This window comes from Onychostruthus taczanowskii, unplaced genomic scaffold (assembly GCF_017590055.1).
Source record: "Onychostruthus taczanowskii isolate IOZ18803 unplaced genomic scaffold, ASM1759005v1 scaffold74, whole genome shotgun sequence".
In the NCBI taxonomy this organism is placed as follows: domain Eukaryota; kingdom Metazoa; phylum Chordata; class Aves; order Passeriformes; family Passeridae; genus Onychostruthus; species Onychostruthus taczanowskii.
Window position 1 is genome coordinate 735,855 of NW_024505229.1, and position 15,563 is coordinate 751,417.

Genomic DNA, 15,563 nt, shown 5'->3' on the forward strand with positions numbered 1-15,563 from the left:
CTCCAATATGCAAATGGAGAAGAAGTGATAAAAGTGAGAGACCCCGTGAGCAGTTGCCCATTTTGTGGCCATTTTGGTTCATCTTGGGTTCGTTTTGTGACCATTTTGGGTTGTGCTGCCCAAGGTGGATCCATTGAGGTGTCCTAATAAATCCTTGCTTTATTCTTTAGCTCTGTCTGGTCTCTGCTCTAGCTCAACCCTCCCGAGGCCTCAGGAGAGGCAGGAGAGCCACAGGACCGAGCCAGGCTGTGCCCAAATCCCTGCTCCTGGTCCTGTCCCCGAGCTGGAACCCAGCCTGGGATTTTTGTCCACAGTGAAGTCACAGCTGAGTAAACCTGGATGCAAACCCAGGGGTGTTTTTTTGTTAGTGTGAGCAGCTCTTTGCACACCCAGCTCTCTCTGCTCCCAGCTGAGCTGCAGAAATGTTCCTGGGTTTGGGACTTCTGGGAACAATTCGTGTCCCTCAGCACCATCAGCTCCAACGCTGCTCTGTCCCCTCGGGCTGCTGCGGCTTTGAAGGCAGTGGGAGAGATCCTGGAGGGGTGGGAGGGCAATCCCTGAAGGGTGGGAGGGATCCCCGAGGGGTGGGAGGGTGATTCTTGAGGGATGGGAGTCCTTATTCTCTGTGTCACAGGGTCTCCGGGTGTCCCCATCTCCCTGTGTCACAGGGTCTCCGGGTGTCCCCATCTCCCTGTGTCACAGGGTCTCCGGGTGTCCCCTGTCCCCGTTCCCTGTGTCACAGGGTCTCCGGGTGTCCCCTGTCCCCGTTCCCGTGCCACGCGCTGCTCACAGCTGCTCCCTCTCCCAGCTCCCGCGGCGGCGCTGCCTGTTCCCAGGCGCCACCTGACGGCACCAGCTCCAGGAGGGATTTGTTGGACAAACATTCCCCAGCCACAGACCCAGGAATGAGCTCCGAGGGTGGAAATGGGGACAGCGAGAGCAGCCCCGGCCCAGCCCGAGCAAAGCCGAGCCCAGGGAAAGCACAGCCCGCTCCTCTCTTCTTCCCGGGACCACAAAAACCCTTTCCAGCTCCCCAGGGGAGGCAGATCCTGCTATTCCTTCCTGGAGGATCCCCACAGCTCCCCTGGCTTTAATTCCCCTTGACGGGCCTGAGAAAACACCGAAATCCCGGGAGCAGCAAGCCCGGACAGCTCCCACGGGGGAAAAGCCACCAGACGAGGGGACAGCCACACCAGTGTCACCTCTGCCTCCCCCCGGTGCCTCCAGCCGCGTGTGGGGACTCTCGAGCAGGAGCTTGGGTATCTCCAGCCGGAGGAGAGGGGGGATGTCCCGCAGCACAGCTTTGCACGCCAAGGGGCACAGCCAGGCCTCCCCCTTCCCCAAAGGGCAGGGGACACAGGTGACACCAGCCAGCGCTGAGTCAGGGTCCTCTTCCAGCGTGAAACCCGCGGAGAGGGGAGTTTAACTGTGGAGTTTAACTGTGGAGTTCAACTGTGCCATGGCCCCGTTTCACCGCTGCCCTCCCCTGCCCTCCCGCCCCGGGGAGCGCCGGATGCCAGGCAGGGCAGGAACTCGGGATGGGAGAGCCCCTGGACCCTCCCGGTGCCAGACAGGGCAGGAACTCGGGATGGGAGAGCCCCTGGACCCTCCCGGTGCCAGACAGGGTAGGAACTCGGGATGGGAGAGCCCCTGGATCCTCTTGTGAGCTGAGCAGGGATCCCCGGGGATGGATTTACCTTCCAGGATCCCTGGAATGAGACACCCTGGCCGTGCCTGGCTCTCAAGGGATGGATTTAGCAGCCGGGATCCCTGGAATGATCCACCCCGGCCATGCCTGCCTCTCAAGGGATGGATTTAGCAGCCGGGATCCCTGGAATGAGCCACCCCGGCCACGCCACGGCTCCGGAGCCCACCCAGCCCGCGGGGACCACCCTGTCCTGCTGCTCTCCTCTCTCCCGATTTTGCCACGCTCAGGGAGCACCAAAACCCCCCAAAACGAAGGCGCCCAGATGGAGAGACCGCAGCGAAGTGTCGGAGCTGGGAGGGACAGGGAGAGGGCGCAGGGGGAGGGGAGGTGGCGGCGCTGGGGAAGGGGGGGATGAATCATTCCGAGGGAGCCAGATTTCCATTTTCCCCCTGCTGGAAAATTAAAGTTTGCATCCCAAATATGATTGCTCTCGGCTCCCTGCCTCGGGAGGCACGTACCTGTCTCAGCAGCCGGCCCTGGCGGGCTCAGGGTCCATGCTGGCTACCTGTCAGCAGGCTGTGCCTTCTGTTCCCGCTGAGCAGCATCTCTGCTCTGCTCTGCTCTGCTCAGCGAGGTAGTTAAAAGCTGCAACTTAAGGGCTCGAGGGTGTGGGGGGAGATGGACGCGCTCGCTGAGCATGAAAAACAGCCATTGGCTCTGCCTCGCCGGCTGCTCTGCCGCTGGGCTGGGCTGAACATGTGTCATCCTTCCCCCCGGCTCCCCCCGGCTCCCCCCGGCACGGCCGGGCCCGCCCGGGGCTTAACCCGGGACAAGAAGGAGCGGGGCTGAGGGGGATAAATCCTGAGAAGGAAGGGCGTTATTGCACGGCCGGGCCCGCCCGGGGCTTAACCCGGGACAAGGAGGAGCGGGGTTGAGGGGGTTAACCCGGGAGAAGGAGGAGCGGGGTTGAGGGGGATAAATCCTGGGAAGGAAGGGCGTTATGGAGGTTATTGAGGAGGATGACCCCGGGAAGGAGGGGCGTTATCCCGGGAGGATGAGCCCCAGGGAGAAGAAGCGTGTTGTCCTGGGGGGATGAACTCCGGGGAAAGGACTCGCGTTATCCTGAGGGGCTGAATTCCGCGAGGAGGACTCCCTTTATCCCGGTGGATAACTCACGGGAAGGAGTCCCTTTATCCCACTGGGATAACTCCTGGGAAGGAGTCCTTTCATCCCGCTGGCTTCACGGGAAGCTCTCCCTTTTTTCGCTGGGATAGCTCACGGGAAGCTCTCCCTTTATCCCAGTGGATAACTCATGGGAAGCTCTCCCTTTATCCATTGGGATAACACGGGAAGCTCTTCCATTATCCCGGGGGGATAGCTCCTGGGAAGCTCTCCCTTTATCCCGGTGGATAACTCACGGGAAGCTCTCCCTTTATCCCACTGGGATAGCTCACGGGAAGCTCTCCCTTCATCCTGGTGGATAGCTCATGGGAAGCTCTCCCTTTATCCCACTGGGATAACCCACGGGAAGCTCTCCCTTTATCCCGGTGGATAACTCACGGGAAGCTCTCCCTTTATCCCGGTGGATAACCCACGGGAAGCTCTCCCTTTATCCCGGTGGATAACCCACGGGAAGCTCTCCCTTTATCCCGGCTCTGACCCCCCCGCAGCTCGCACCTGCCCCGGGCAGATGCGGACGCCGCTCCCGACGCTCCGCTCCCTCCCGGGGACGCGCGGCATATGGTGCCTGAGTTTTAATTTCCTCGGCACGCCGGCTCGTGTGGCGACTGGCAGGTTCCAGCAGGCCTCTGATTAACCCCCGGCAGCTCCTGGCGTGCCAAGTGTCCGTATGGGCTGGACAAAGCGCTTCCCATCCCACCGCTCCCGATTTCCTGCTCGTTAACGGGGAGCGCTCGGCTTGAGCCCCGGCCAGGAGAGCAGGAGCTGAGTCCTGCCCGCCTTTAAAAGCTGCCTCTCCCCGCGTTGTGGCAGCCGAGATGCCGGGAAGAGGAGCCTGGCTGTGCCTCTTTTCAAGCCCTGCCGACGTGTTACCTGTCAGGATTTGCCACGTGGAATGCTTCGAGCAGCAGCCACGGGAGAATCCAGGTGTTCTCTGCAGGGCTGCCCTCGCAGGCTCCCTGCAAACACAAGTGGAGTTTCACTGGGAAAGCTTCCACTGCAGCCAAACCCACTTTTCCTGTGAAATCTGAGGTCCTTTATTCCATGGGAAATCACAGAATTCACAGAATGATCAGGTTGGAAGAGACCTTAAAGATCATCGAGTCCACCCCAGCCCCAACACCTCAACTGAACCCTGGCACCCAGTGCCACCTGCAGGCTTTTTAAACATTTTTTTTAATTAGTGCACCCCTCTAACAGTTCCCTGCGTGATTCCAAGGCACCGCCATGCCCAACAACACAAACAGAGCTGCCGGGCTGCTCATCCTCCGGCGTTAATTCCCGATTCCTCTGGGGAATTCCCTTCACTCTTCACGCTCTTCAAGCTGCAGCTGAGCCACAACGGGACACAGCAGCCTGGTGACATCCTCTGGAAGGATTCCGATGTGGCTGTGACAGCAGGGATGTCACTTCAGTGTGGGAGCGCCCCTCGGGTGAGCTGTGGGGAGCAGCTGCTCCTCGGGGAGGATGTGGGGTGACCCCAGCTCGGGTCCCCCACTGCAGCACCCTCAGGGCACTCTGCTCCTGCCCCGGCATCAGAGGGAACAATCCCGGTGGGTTTCTGCAAAATAAAGGAGCTTGGCAAATGGGTTTGCCATCTTCATGGGCTTTGGTTTCTAACAGTATCAAAAAATGCTAAAAATGCAATTGGTTTATGTGACTAAATAAAGCTGAGTCTTGCTCGTGCCCAGCGAAGCCCATTCCTTGGGACAGCAGATTCCAGCAGGGAATTCCTTCTGTTTGTTTTGTGTGGCTGCCCCTGGATCCCTGGCAGTGTCCCAAGCCAGGCTGGACGGGGTTTGGGGCAGCCTGGGCCAGTGGAAGGTGTCCCTGCCTCGGCACTGGATGGGCTCCAATGTCCCTTCCATCCCAAACCGTGCTGGGATTCTGGGATCCCATGAGACCCCAGTGTCCTACCAGACCTGTGTAGAGCCCACGGTGTTTTCCTGGATTACTGGAGCCCAGGAATCTCCCCCGGTGGAGCAGAGGAGCCTTTCCCAGCAGCTCTAGCTGTGCTGGTGGCACAATCGGGACAGGGACCCTCACAGGGCTGTGATCCCCCTTCCTGCAGCATTTCCACGGGATGAGTGAAGCCCTGAACTCCACCAGCTGCTTCCCAAAGTGTGCCCGAGGCTTCTCCCTCTGTGCCCACCCCAGCCCAGCGCCCGCACGGGCGGATTTTGGAGGGGCCGCAGGAGACGCGGTGCCGAGCCCTGGCAGCTCCTGCTGAGCTCTGCCAGCCCCCCTATGCTGGGACGACTGGGACAACTGGGACGACTGGGTTTGAACTGGGTCCGGGCTGACCACGGGCTCCTCCAGCTCGTCCCCAGCCCTGGGGACAGCCCGTGCTCGCCCGGCGGGGCCGCAGCACCCGGAGCCGAGCGGGGGCACCGGGCGAGCCCAGAGGGTGGCACGGCCGCGCTGGTGCCAGGCTGGGCTTTCCACGAGCCGGCGTTTCTCCAGAGGGCCACGAGGTGGAAGCACTTTCCAAAAGCTGCCGCCACCTCCGCAGGGCTGGGGACAAGGCTGGAACAGGGGACAGGCCAGGCGGGGGTGGCCGTGGGTGGGGAAAGGAGCTGGGGAGGGGTCAAGGAGGGACACGGGGAAAAAGCTCCAGGAGGAGAAAGCTCCAGGGAAAGGCTACTGCAGCTCTCCGTGATGGGAACGGCCCGGGATCCAGGGAAAAATATCCTCTGTCCTATGTCCCTTGTCCCTGTGTCCTATGTCCCTGTGTCACTGTGTTGTGTCCCATGTCTTTTGTCCCTGTGTCCCCCAACGTCCTGTGTCCCATATCCCTGTGTCCTATGTCCCTGTGTCCCATGTCCTGTGTCCCTGTGTCCCTGTGTCCCCATGTCCCACGTCCCATGTCCCTGTGTCCCCCCCATGTCCTGTGTCCCATGTCCCTGTGTCCCTGTGTCCCCCCATGTCCTGTGTCCCTTGTCCTGTATCTCCGTATCCCTTGTCCCTGTCCCATGTCCCATGTCCTGTATCTCTGTATCCCTTGTCCCTGTCCCATGTCCCACGTCCTGTGTCCTATGTCCTGTATCTCCGTATCCCTTGTCCCTGTCCCATGTCCCATGTCCTGCGTCCCATGTCCCCTGTCCCTCAGCACCAGTTCAAACCAATCCTGGCCACCCTCAGAGCTCGTTTCCCTCCCTGCCCAGCCCGAGCAGCACCTGAGCCTTGTGCTGTCCCTGGGACACTGAGGCTTTTCCCTGGGCAGCTGCCAGCCCTGCCAGGCTGTGCCAGCTCCCTGCTGCAGGAATTCCTGTGCCCTTTGGCTGCCACGCTGCCTTTGCTCCCAGGGAAGGAGGGCACAAGGTCCTTGTCCAACCTGCCTGCTCCAGCCGGTTTGGTTTGTGGTTTTTTGAGGGCAGAACCAGCACAGAGCAGCCTGTGAGGGTTCCTCGGGGAGGGAAAAGGCTGGAGCAGCGTTTGAGATCCCCTAAATCCTGCTGGGATGAGTCCAGGAGCGACCCCGAGGCGCACAAACCGTCAGGAGCTCAGGGAAGAGGAACCGCGAGCTCCCCGCGGTGCCACCGCTGCTTTGAGCACACCGTGGGTCACCACCGTGTTTCTGTCACCTGCCCCAGCCCCCAGCCGGGAGTGTTTTGGGGCTGCTGTTGCTGCTCCAGCCCCGGCAGCGTCCCCCTGTCCCTCCCAGAGGGAAGGGCACGGCGCACGCAGCGAGCGGCAGCTGCAGGAGAGATTTTCCCTGTTCCCAGCCAGCTCCGCTGCCATCTGCTCCAATTCCCCAATATCCCAGCAGAGCTGGGGGTGTCACACGGGATGGGAGGTGTGGGGTGGGGAACAGCAGCTCCAGCAGCCCTGCCAGCCCCAGTGGCCCCCGGGGGCTGCCACACCCTAAAATCCCAAATGGCGCAGGATGTGTCCCAGAGCCACGGTGCCACCACCGCCAGCTCAGGCTGCCCTGGCAGTGCCCAGCAGCTCCTGCAAACTGACACCAGGAATCTTGAGGGGAGAGTTTGGTTTCCCATGGAAAAGGGCCAGCGTTGGTGTTCAGGGGCCTGCGCCTCACCAGGGGGTCTGTGGTCCTGAGTGGCCTCCTGCCTCCTAAAATTCCAAATGTAGGATGTCTCCCAGCCCCAAGGTGCCACCACCTCCAGCTTGGGTTGCCCTGGCGGTGCCCAGCACCTCCTGCCAACTGACATCAAGAACCTGCCCTGGTGAGTTTTGTTTCCCAGGGAAAAGGGCCGGCGTTCGTGTCCAGGGCCCAGTGGCCCAGAGCGGCTGCTGAAATTCCGGATGTCCCAGGATGCCTCCCAGATGCAAGGTGCCACCACAGGCAAGTGTGGCTGGTTTGACAGTGCCAAGTGCCTCCTGCAAGCTGACATCAGGAACCTGGTGGGGAGAGTTTGGTTTCCCATGGAAAAAGACCAGCATTTGTGTCCAGGGGTCTGTGGCCCCAAGTGGCCTTCTGCTGTATAAAATTCCAAATGCAGGATATCTCCCAGCCCCAAGCTGCCACCCCCACGACCTCAGGCTGCCCTGGCAGTGCCCAATGCCTCCTGCAAACTGACATCAGCACATTGAGGGTTGAGTTTTGGTTTACAGGGAAAAGAACCCCTGTTCCTGTTCAGGGGCCTGTGCCCCTCCATGTCCTTCTGCCTCCTGGAATTCTGAACGTTGCAGACATCACAGCGGGGCTGGCACGGGAGTGAGGGTGGCACAGTGCCCACCCCGCTGCCAGCTCGGCCCAGAGTCTTTGCCAGGTCCATCCCTGCCATTCCAGCCCTCCAGGGATTTCTCCTCAGTGCTCCACCATTCCCATGCCCAGCCCTGCTGCCCCAGCCCTGCTGGCTCTCTGTTTTGGAAACATTCTCACATCCATCATCCCTCTAATGCCCGCTGAAGTTTATGCCTGCACCAATGTTTTGGGAAGCCAGAGCCGGGCTGGATTCCTCATTTGGGCTGGAAATAGCTGAGCAGGCTGTGAGTCAAGCTGCAAATGCTGGCTGAGCATCCCAAGGCTGTGCGAGCCAGCAGTGAGGGAGTCCCTTCCTGGTGCCACCCAAGCTGTTCCTGCTGTGCAGTGCCAGCCGCTGCCACAGCTCCTCCTGCTCCATCCACCCACACACCCACCCACCCACGCATCCCTGCAGCCAAAGGCTTGGAAAATCCTAATTATCCTCCAGCCAGACCTCCTCCACCACAGCATTGCCTCCTGCTAACAGGGTTTGCTGCTTTGGGCTGGAAATCCCCAGTTTGAGCTCTGTTCTCAACCCCTGGGTGTTGCTGGTCCCAGTCCAAGCAGGGACTCCCAGTTTGTGCCAGCAGGAAAGCACCAGGCCCTTTGCTGGTGTGTTTGGTGTGTCCTGGCAGGGAGAAAGACCTGCTGGGTTTGCTCAGACACATTTCCCTGCAGGACTTTAGCCTGGTGCCTGTTGCTCCCAGGAGGGAGCAGCTCCGAGCCCTGGGTGTGCTCCCTCAGCCCTTCCCTGGAGCGCTCAGCTCCAGCTCACCCCGTGACCTGCCTGGGAAGGGGAGGTTTGGCAGTGACTCAGTGGGAGAGATGGATGGTTCCCTGAAAAAAAAAACCAGCTTATCTCCTCCCCATGCTCCAAGCAGGGTGACAGGGGACAAGGTTCACTCACAGGAGCAAACTCCGGCTCTTTTGAAGCTGCTGAGGTGGTTTAACCCCTGGGAAACAGCTGCTGAAAACACCTGGAAAGACCCAGGCACAGCAGCTCCTGCAGGTGCCAGGGCTGGGTGACAATCAGAGCTCTCAGGGGTGACAGCTCAGGTGCTGTGTGTGCTGAGCTTTCCCTCTTTGGGAGGGGAAACATGCAGTGAAACACCAAAAACAGCGGCCAAACCCTCCAGTGGCTCCACATGAGAGGCTTTGGCACCTCCTGGGGCAGAACTTTCGGGATCTGTGGTGCTCTGGGCATTTTCCTGGCTTTGCCCGCTGCAGCTCTGCCCACCCACAGCAGGACCCTGCAGGAAAGACTTGGTGCAGATTTTTATTTTTTTAACTTTGTTTTGCAATTTGGCAGCTCCTGGTTGCTAAGGGCCTGGATCTCTGGTGTGGATTGGTGGAGCTGTTGTTATGGTGATGCTCCATGGGCAAAATTCAGAGGAGATGCTGCTGGATTCAGTGGTTTGCGCTCGGCCTCGTGGTTGCCATGGTCAGCAGTGCTGGGCACCTTGGGGACAGGATTTTGTGTCACACAGCCCTGAAAATGCCAATTCAGTGATTTCCAGTGGTTTCAGGGTGATTTCAGATTCACAGAGAACTCCAGGAGAGCTGGAGAGGGACTGGGGACAAGAGATGGAGGGACAGGACACAGGGAATGGTTTTAAGCTGGAAAAGGGGAGGTTTGGGTTGGATATTGGGAAGGAATTCCTGGCTGGAATGACCAGGACACAGGGAATGGTTTTAAGCTGGAAGAGTGTAGATTTAGATGGGATATCAGGAAGGAATTCCTGGCTAGGAGGGAGGTGAGGGGCTGGGCTGGAATTCCCAGAGAAGCTGTGTCTTCCCTGTGCCTGTCCCAGTTCCAGCATGGGACAAGAACAGCCTGCAGTGATCTGGGCTTGGGGATTTGCAGGGAGACCCTGAGGAGCTCCCTCAGCTCTGGGACAGGCACAGGGATACCCAAACATCCCCATTTCTCCTGCTCCTCAATTCACCTGCTTTTAAAACAGGAATAGCAATATTCCTTCTGTCCTGCCCCTTCTGGGAGCGACAGCACAAGGGGGAATGGGTTCACACAGAAAGAGGGGAAGTTCAGGTTGGATGGATGGGAAAATCCTTCCCTGGGAGGGTGGGGAAGGGGCTGCCCCATCCCTGGAAGTGTCCAAGGCCAGGCTGGACAGGGCTTGGCACAACCTGGGATAGTGAGAGGTGGAGTTTTAGACGAGATGATCTTTAAGGTTCTTCCCAACCCAAACCATTTTATGATAGACATTCCCTGAGTCTGTGAAGCCACCAGAGGTGTAGCTGGGAGGTTGTGGTTAAATCAGGGTGTCCCTGAGTCTCGGGATGACCCCGAACCAGCCCGATGGTTGAAGAAAGAGCTGGAATTCTTTGTCTGTGGTTCTCAAGGTTGTTTATTGTTGCTTATCTCAGATCTTTTTTCTCCGACCCGCCACAGGTCTGTCTGGCAGGTCGGTCTGAGGCACACACTCTGCCTCCCAGGCTGGTGCTATCTTTTATACTAGAAACTACGTGTGCTATGTTTATACTTATGTTCCAATACTATCACCTATGCTAGACAATGACTTTCTACTCTAAACCAATGTGCCAACATCATCCTGAACATGGATGCCAGGGAGGAGAAAGAAGGAGGACAGGGCACACCCAAATCCCTCCATCTTGGAGCCCCTGACCCCCACGTACAGAACCCCAAACACCCCCTGTACAAGGTTCTAAACCCCCCTGTACAAGGTTCTAAACATCCCTGTACAAGGTTCTAAACCCCTCTGTACAAGGTTCTAAACCCCCCTGTAAAAGGTTCTAAACATCCCTGTACAAGGTTCCAAAATTTCTTCCTTCATCCTGTGATTGCCACTACTATGCCACTTAAACTTTTGCGACCTGTGACTCTTCATACAAGGTTGGTAATTTCTCCCAGGGGCTAAGATCGAATTCCCAAGTGTTTTTGGCCTGCCCCCTGCCAGGGGCCCAAGCCATCCAGGTCACCCGGAGGATGTCCTGGTTCCGACACCTGAGCACAGCCCAGGCTGGGCTGTGACCCCGGGCTCATTTGCCCTCTCCAGCGAGCAGCTCCCACCGAGGCAGGCTGGGCACTGGAGCACGGCCCCATTTCCCAGTTCTCCTCGATTTAGCAGCCAGCTTTCACCCCAGCCCTGGGATTGCTGCTGAAACACAGCTCTGCTCTCCAGGCAATGATTTCCACATGCCTGCATGTGCCTGGGGGGAGCAGCCAGGCCAGGGCAGCAGCAGCAGCAGGAGGAGGAGGAGGAGGAGGAGGAGGAGGAGGAGGAGGCATTGAACACATTTTCCTTTCCATGACTCGCTGCCCACGCTGCTATCGAGTGGCAGGGCAGTGGGGAAGGGATGCAGTGACTGTGAAATGTTCCCTGCAGAGCCCCGGAGCTCTCCTCGGGAGCTGCACACATGCGAGGCCATGTGAGCTGAGCGCTGGGGGAAACAGAGCTGCTGAGGGCTCTGCATCCTCAGAGGGCTCTGCATCCTCACTGAGAGCCCTGCAGCAGGAAAACAGGTGAGTGTGACCCCCCCAGAGCTGCCCTGCGCTCCCTGCAGGAGCCAGGCTCAGTCCTGTTGCTGTTTCTCCACAGCCTCAGTCTGAGCTGTCAGGTTTAATCGACTTTCTGCATTTCCTGGCCATTGCCAGGGCTCCTCTGGGCTGCACATCCAAGCTCTGGAGCTCTCCCCGGGGACACAGCGGTGCCTGCTGGGTAGAGCTGGCTTTGGAGCTCGGATCTTCCTTGACTGGTTCTTGCTGGGCCGGGCGTGCTGCTGCTGGGTGTGTTGGATCTCCCCTGCAGCCTGGGCACGGTGCAGGTGAGCTCCTGTGTGAGCTGTGGGACGAGTCCCCCACTCTGGGGACAGGTATTCCACGAGGGCCAGCAGCTGGCACCCAAAACTGGGTGTTCTTACACCAAAAATTCAGTGGTTTTACACCAAAGGAAGCTTGGCATGGCTGTAGCAGGGCTGCTTCCTCCTACTGTGACACATTTGGACATTGCTGTCACCTCTGCTCAGCCTGAGCTGCTCTGCTCTGCTCTGCTCCTAAGGCGGGTTTGCCAGGCTGTCCCTGCTCCCCAGGCTGCCCTGGGCTCTGTCCCTGCTCCTAAGGTGGCTTTGTCAGGCTGTCCCTGCTCCTAAGGTGGGTTTGTCAGGCTGTCCCTGTTCCTAAGGTGGCTTTGCCAGGCTGTCCCTGCTCCTAAGGTGGCTTTGCTAGGCTGTTCCTGTTCCTAAGGTGGCTTTGCCAGGCTGTCCCTGCTCCCCAGGCCGCCCTGGGCTCTGTCCCCCCTGTCCCCAGCACCCAGCACAGGCTGCAGTGTCCCCAGCAGGGCCTCTCCACATGAGGGACAAGCAGAGGATTTCATGTGCCTGACCAGGAGCCAGCCTGGGGCTGGCACAGTTTCACAGGGCAGGGCTCCAGCTCTGTGCCAGCCCCTCGGAATTCCCAAATTCCCATCCTCAAACTGCTTGGGACAGGGACAAGGGGCATCCAGTGACCTGAGGCCGGGGCTGGGGCTGCTGTGCTGGTTCCTCACCTTCCTTTTGTCCCTCTCATGGTCCTGCAGTGGGGTTTGCTGTCAGGGAAGGTTCTGGAGAGGAGAAGCCCAGGGAAATCCCTCAGGGTGTGACTGGAATGCTGCTCAGGATGCTGCAGCATTCCCTGCTGCTCCTGGCGGCTCCTCCTGCCGCAGCCTGAGGAGCACAGGAGCCCTTTTCCCTGGATTTGGGAAGCAGCAGCCACTGGTGGGTGTCTGGGGGGAAGAAACAGGATTGCTCCTACCAGGAGGAAATCCCAGGACTGAGCCCGGAGCTGTCACTCGGGGTGATGTGCATCCCATTTCTGCCTGGACACGGCTCCCAGCCAGCCCAGCCCCTTGGGATGTCACCACCCAGGTGGCTGCCACCCCCCTGCAGCCCCCTCCCCTCCTCACGTCCCCTCCTCTCGCAGCCTGGCCGAGGTGCTGCAGGCAGGAGGTGACAGGGGACACCCGGTGTGAGGAAACACAGCACGAGTATCCCTAAAAAAAATCCAATTTACATCAAAAGGGCTGAGGGCTGAGACCCAGCGCTCCTCTGCTGCCCTGGGCAGGGACAGACTGGGAGCTGTGAGACCATTCCGGGTGTGGAATACACCGGGAGGAGGAGGAGGAGGAGGAAGAGAAGGATTTAAAGTCTCCCCCAGCACGAGCTGAGGTGATCACGGCCATGACACAAAGTGTTGGAGTTTCCCAGCCAGACCCATTTTTTTGGGAACGCTCCCGACTACAACCAGCCCATCTTCACCCTTCATTTCCCCCACATCCCCCTGAGGGTCTGCGATCACCAAAAAAAAAAAAAAAAAAAAAAAAAAAAAAAAAAAAAGAGAAAAAAACAACGGCAGAACGCAAAGTAATTCTGGAAAAAACTCCCAAAAACCTCCAGCGCTTTGCTCAGCCATTCCGCTGGCACGTTCGGAAAATGCCCCGAGGCTCTGCTGAGCGAATTCACTCGGGGATCACAGCGGTGCCTCAGGTGGGCACAGAGTTCAACCCCGGCGACCTCAGCGCACGCAGAAGCGCCAGGGGACACTTTGCTTTGGGCTGGTGCGGGTGGAACGGCCCCAGCCCCATCAGCAGCCTCGCTGTCCCCCCTCCGCCGTGCCCCCCGTGCCGGGACCATCCATCACAGCCGATGCCTCCGCTGCTCTCCGGCTCAGTCCCCGCCGCCCGCAGCAGCTGGGCTCTCCCTGTGCTCATCCTCCTCTCGAGCCGGCGCTGTCAGGCACCCGCAGCAATCCCTGGCATGCCGAGGGCTGTAATTTGTGTTTATGAGGAATGTTCTGCACCAGCGAGCAGCTGGTGTGACACAAGGGCCGAGCTCATGGCTCTGTCCCCTAATTGTTGTCACATTCCTGCCCTTTGCTCGGTGCTTGCTTTCTCTTCGTGGTTTCTCTGAAGTTCCAGTTTGGGGCCTTCAGCTTAATTTGCTGGAGCTTTTCCTGGGAATCTCTTTTCCTTTCGGTTTCAAACTGGATTCAAGGCTCCAGGTGGTCTCGGAGTTGTTGGGAATGACCCAGAAGTGCCTGAGACTTCTCCCCCAGGGTGACATCTCCCCTCTAAATGGAGGAGACTGGTGAATGTGGAAATCAGAGCCATGGCAGAGCCTGGGATGTGGGAACCCCCCCCCAAAGTGCCCATTTGTGCAGGCAGCAGCAGGAAGGGAGCGGGGTGGGCACCCACATGACCGGGTACTCATTGACCAGGGGTGAGCGGAGGGCAGGCGGCCACAGGAGCCAGCCTGGATGTCACACACAGCCTGGATGTCACACATAGCCCTGGATGTCACACACAGCCCTGGATTGTCACACATAGCCCTGGATGTCACACCACAGCCTGGATGTCACACACAGTCTAGATGTCACACATAACCCTGGATGTCACACACAGCCCTGTATGTCACACCACAGCCTGGATGTCACTCACAGTCTGGATGTCACACACACCCTGCACACCACATCACCCCTGGCCCCTTTGCTGCTCCTCCCTGAGCCCTGCAGAGCCAAGGATGCCAACCCCCATCAGCTGCAGGTGACAGACAGGCTGTTCACCCTGTGTCACCAAGGATGGCCTCTCACCCCTGCTGCAAAGCCACCACGTCCCTCTGGGTCACTGTGCCTCATTTTGAACCCCCCACCTGCTCCCAGAGGGGCAGCCCAGTTCAGAGCCCGCTGGTTCAGCTCCTGCTCCCACTGAAGAGCTGCTGCTGAAGGTTTTACCCCACTCCCAGGGCACCCAAACATTGCTGAGGGCCTCAGGGGTGCTCCCTGGGACAGGCTGAGGTGGCCAGAGGAGATGGATCCTTCTAGAACATCCCTTCCCTCCAGGGGGCTCGGATTTGATGCTCCTGGTGCACCATCTGGGAAGCACTTCCCCACACCTCGAAGTGTCTCCCAGCCAGCCTGGTGGTTCTGAGATAAGAAATGAGAGTCAGCAAGTCCAGTGAGATTCCCACGCACCAAAGGAGCAAGGGGGAAAGGAGTTCTGGCAGCAGGAGAACTGAGCAAGCCCAAATTTGTGTCTCCTGGACAGTTTTTGCTTTTTTTGTGGAGTATCCATATCTGGAAAGAAGACCCTAAATTTAGGATTTTCCTCCACAGAACTTGTGTCCCCTTCTGTCCTCCTCGCCAGCCCTGCTGTACCCTCCGTGCTCCCACACTCTGTGGAGACGGATTTTGTGCCTTCCCTGCCTCGGTTTCCCCCTGCCCTTCCCCACCACCTTAAACCTCCTGCACATCCCCCAGATTTCGGCACTAATTACAACAACTCTGCTGACAGACAGGGCGGCGTGCGGAGGGAAGGCGAGGATTAATATAGCCGAGGATATAAGAAATTAATTACTTTCAGGCAGACAATGTTGGCACCTCCAGTCAGCCTGATTTATTTCCACGGCTGCTCTATTTTTGGCCAACCCAGAATGTTTGACTAAATATAAGACAACAAGGAGCTGGAATGGGTGGGGGAGCCGCTGCTAGATCCACGACCCCGAGAGGCTGAAACCCCCACGGCTGCCGGTCCCGGTGTCTCGGGCTCGAGGAGGAGCAGGAGGAGCCGCAGGAGGGAGCTCCCCTGACCGGCGTGCGAGGCGGGGATCGCCGTGCGTGTGTTTGTGTGTTTGTGCTCTCCGTGCGCGGCTCTGCCCGGGCCAGCGGGGCCGAGCGGGCTCCCGATCCCGGGGCTGCGGCGGGGAGGAGCCAGCGCCGCACGGAGCCGAGCGCCGGCAGCGCTCCCGCACCGCGCCGGGTCCCGCACCGCGCCCGCACCGCCCCCGGCACCGCTCCGACTGCCCCTGCTCCGCTACCGGCACCGCCACCGCTCCAATTCCCCCGGTACCGCACCGCCACCGCTCCAATTCCCCCGGTACCGGCACCGCCACCGCTCCAATTCCCCCGGTACTGGCACCGGCACCGCTCCAATTCCCCCGGTACCGGCACCGCTCCAACTGCCCCCTGCTCGGCACCGGCACCGCTCCCCCTCCCCCGGCACCGGGACCGCTCCAACCGTT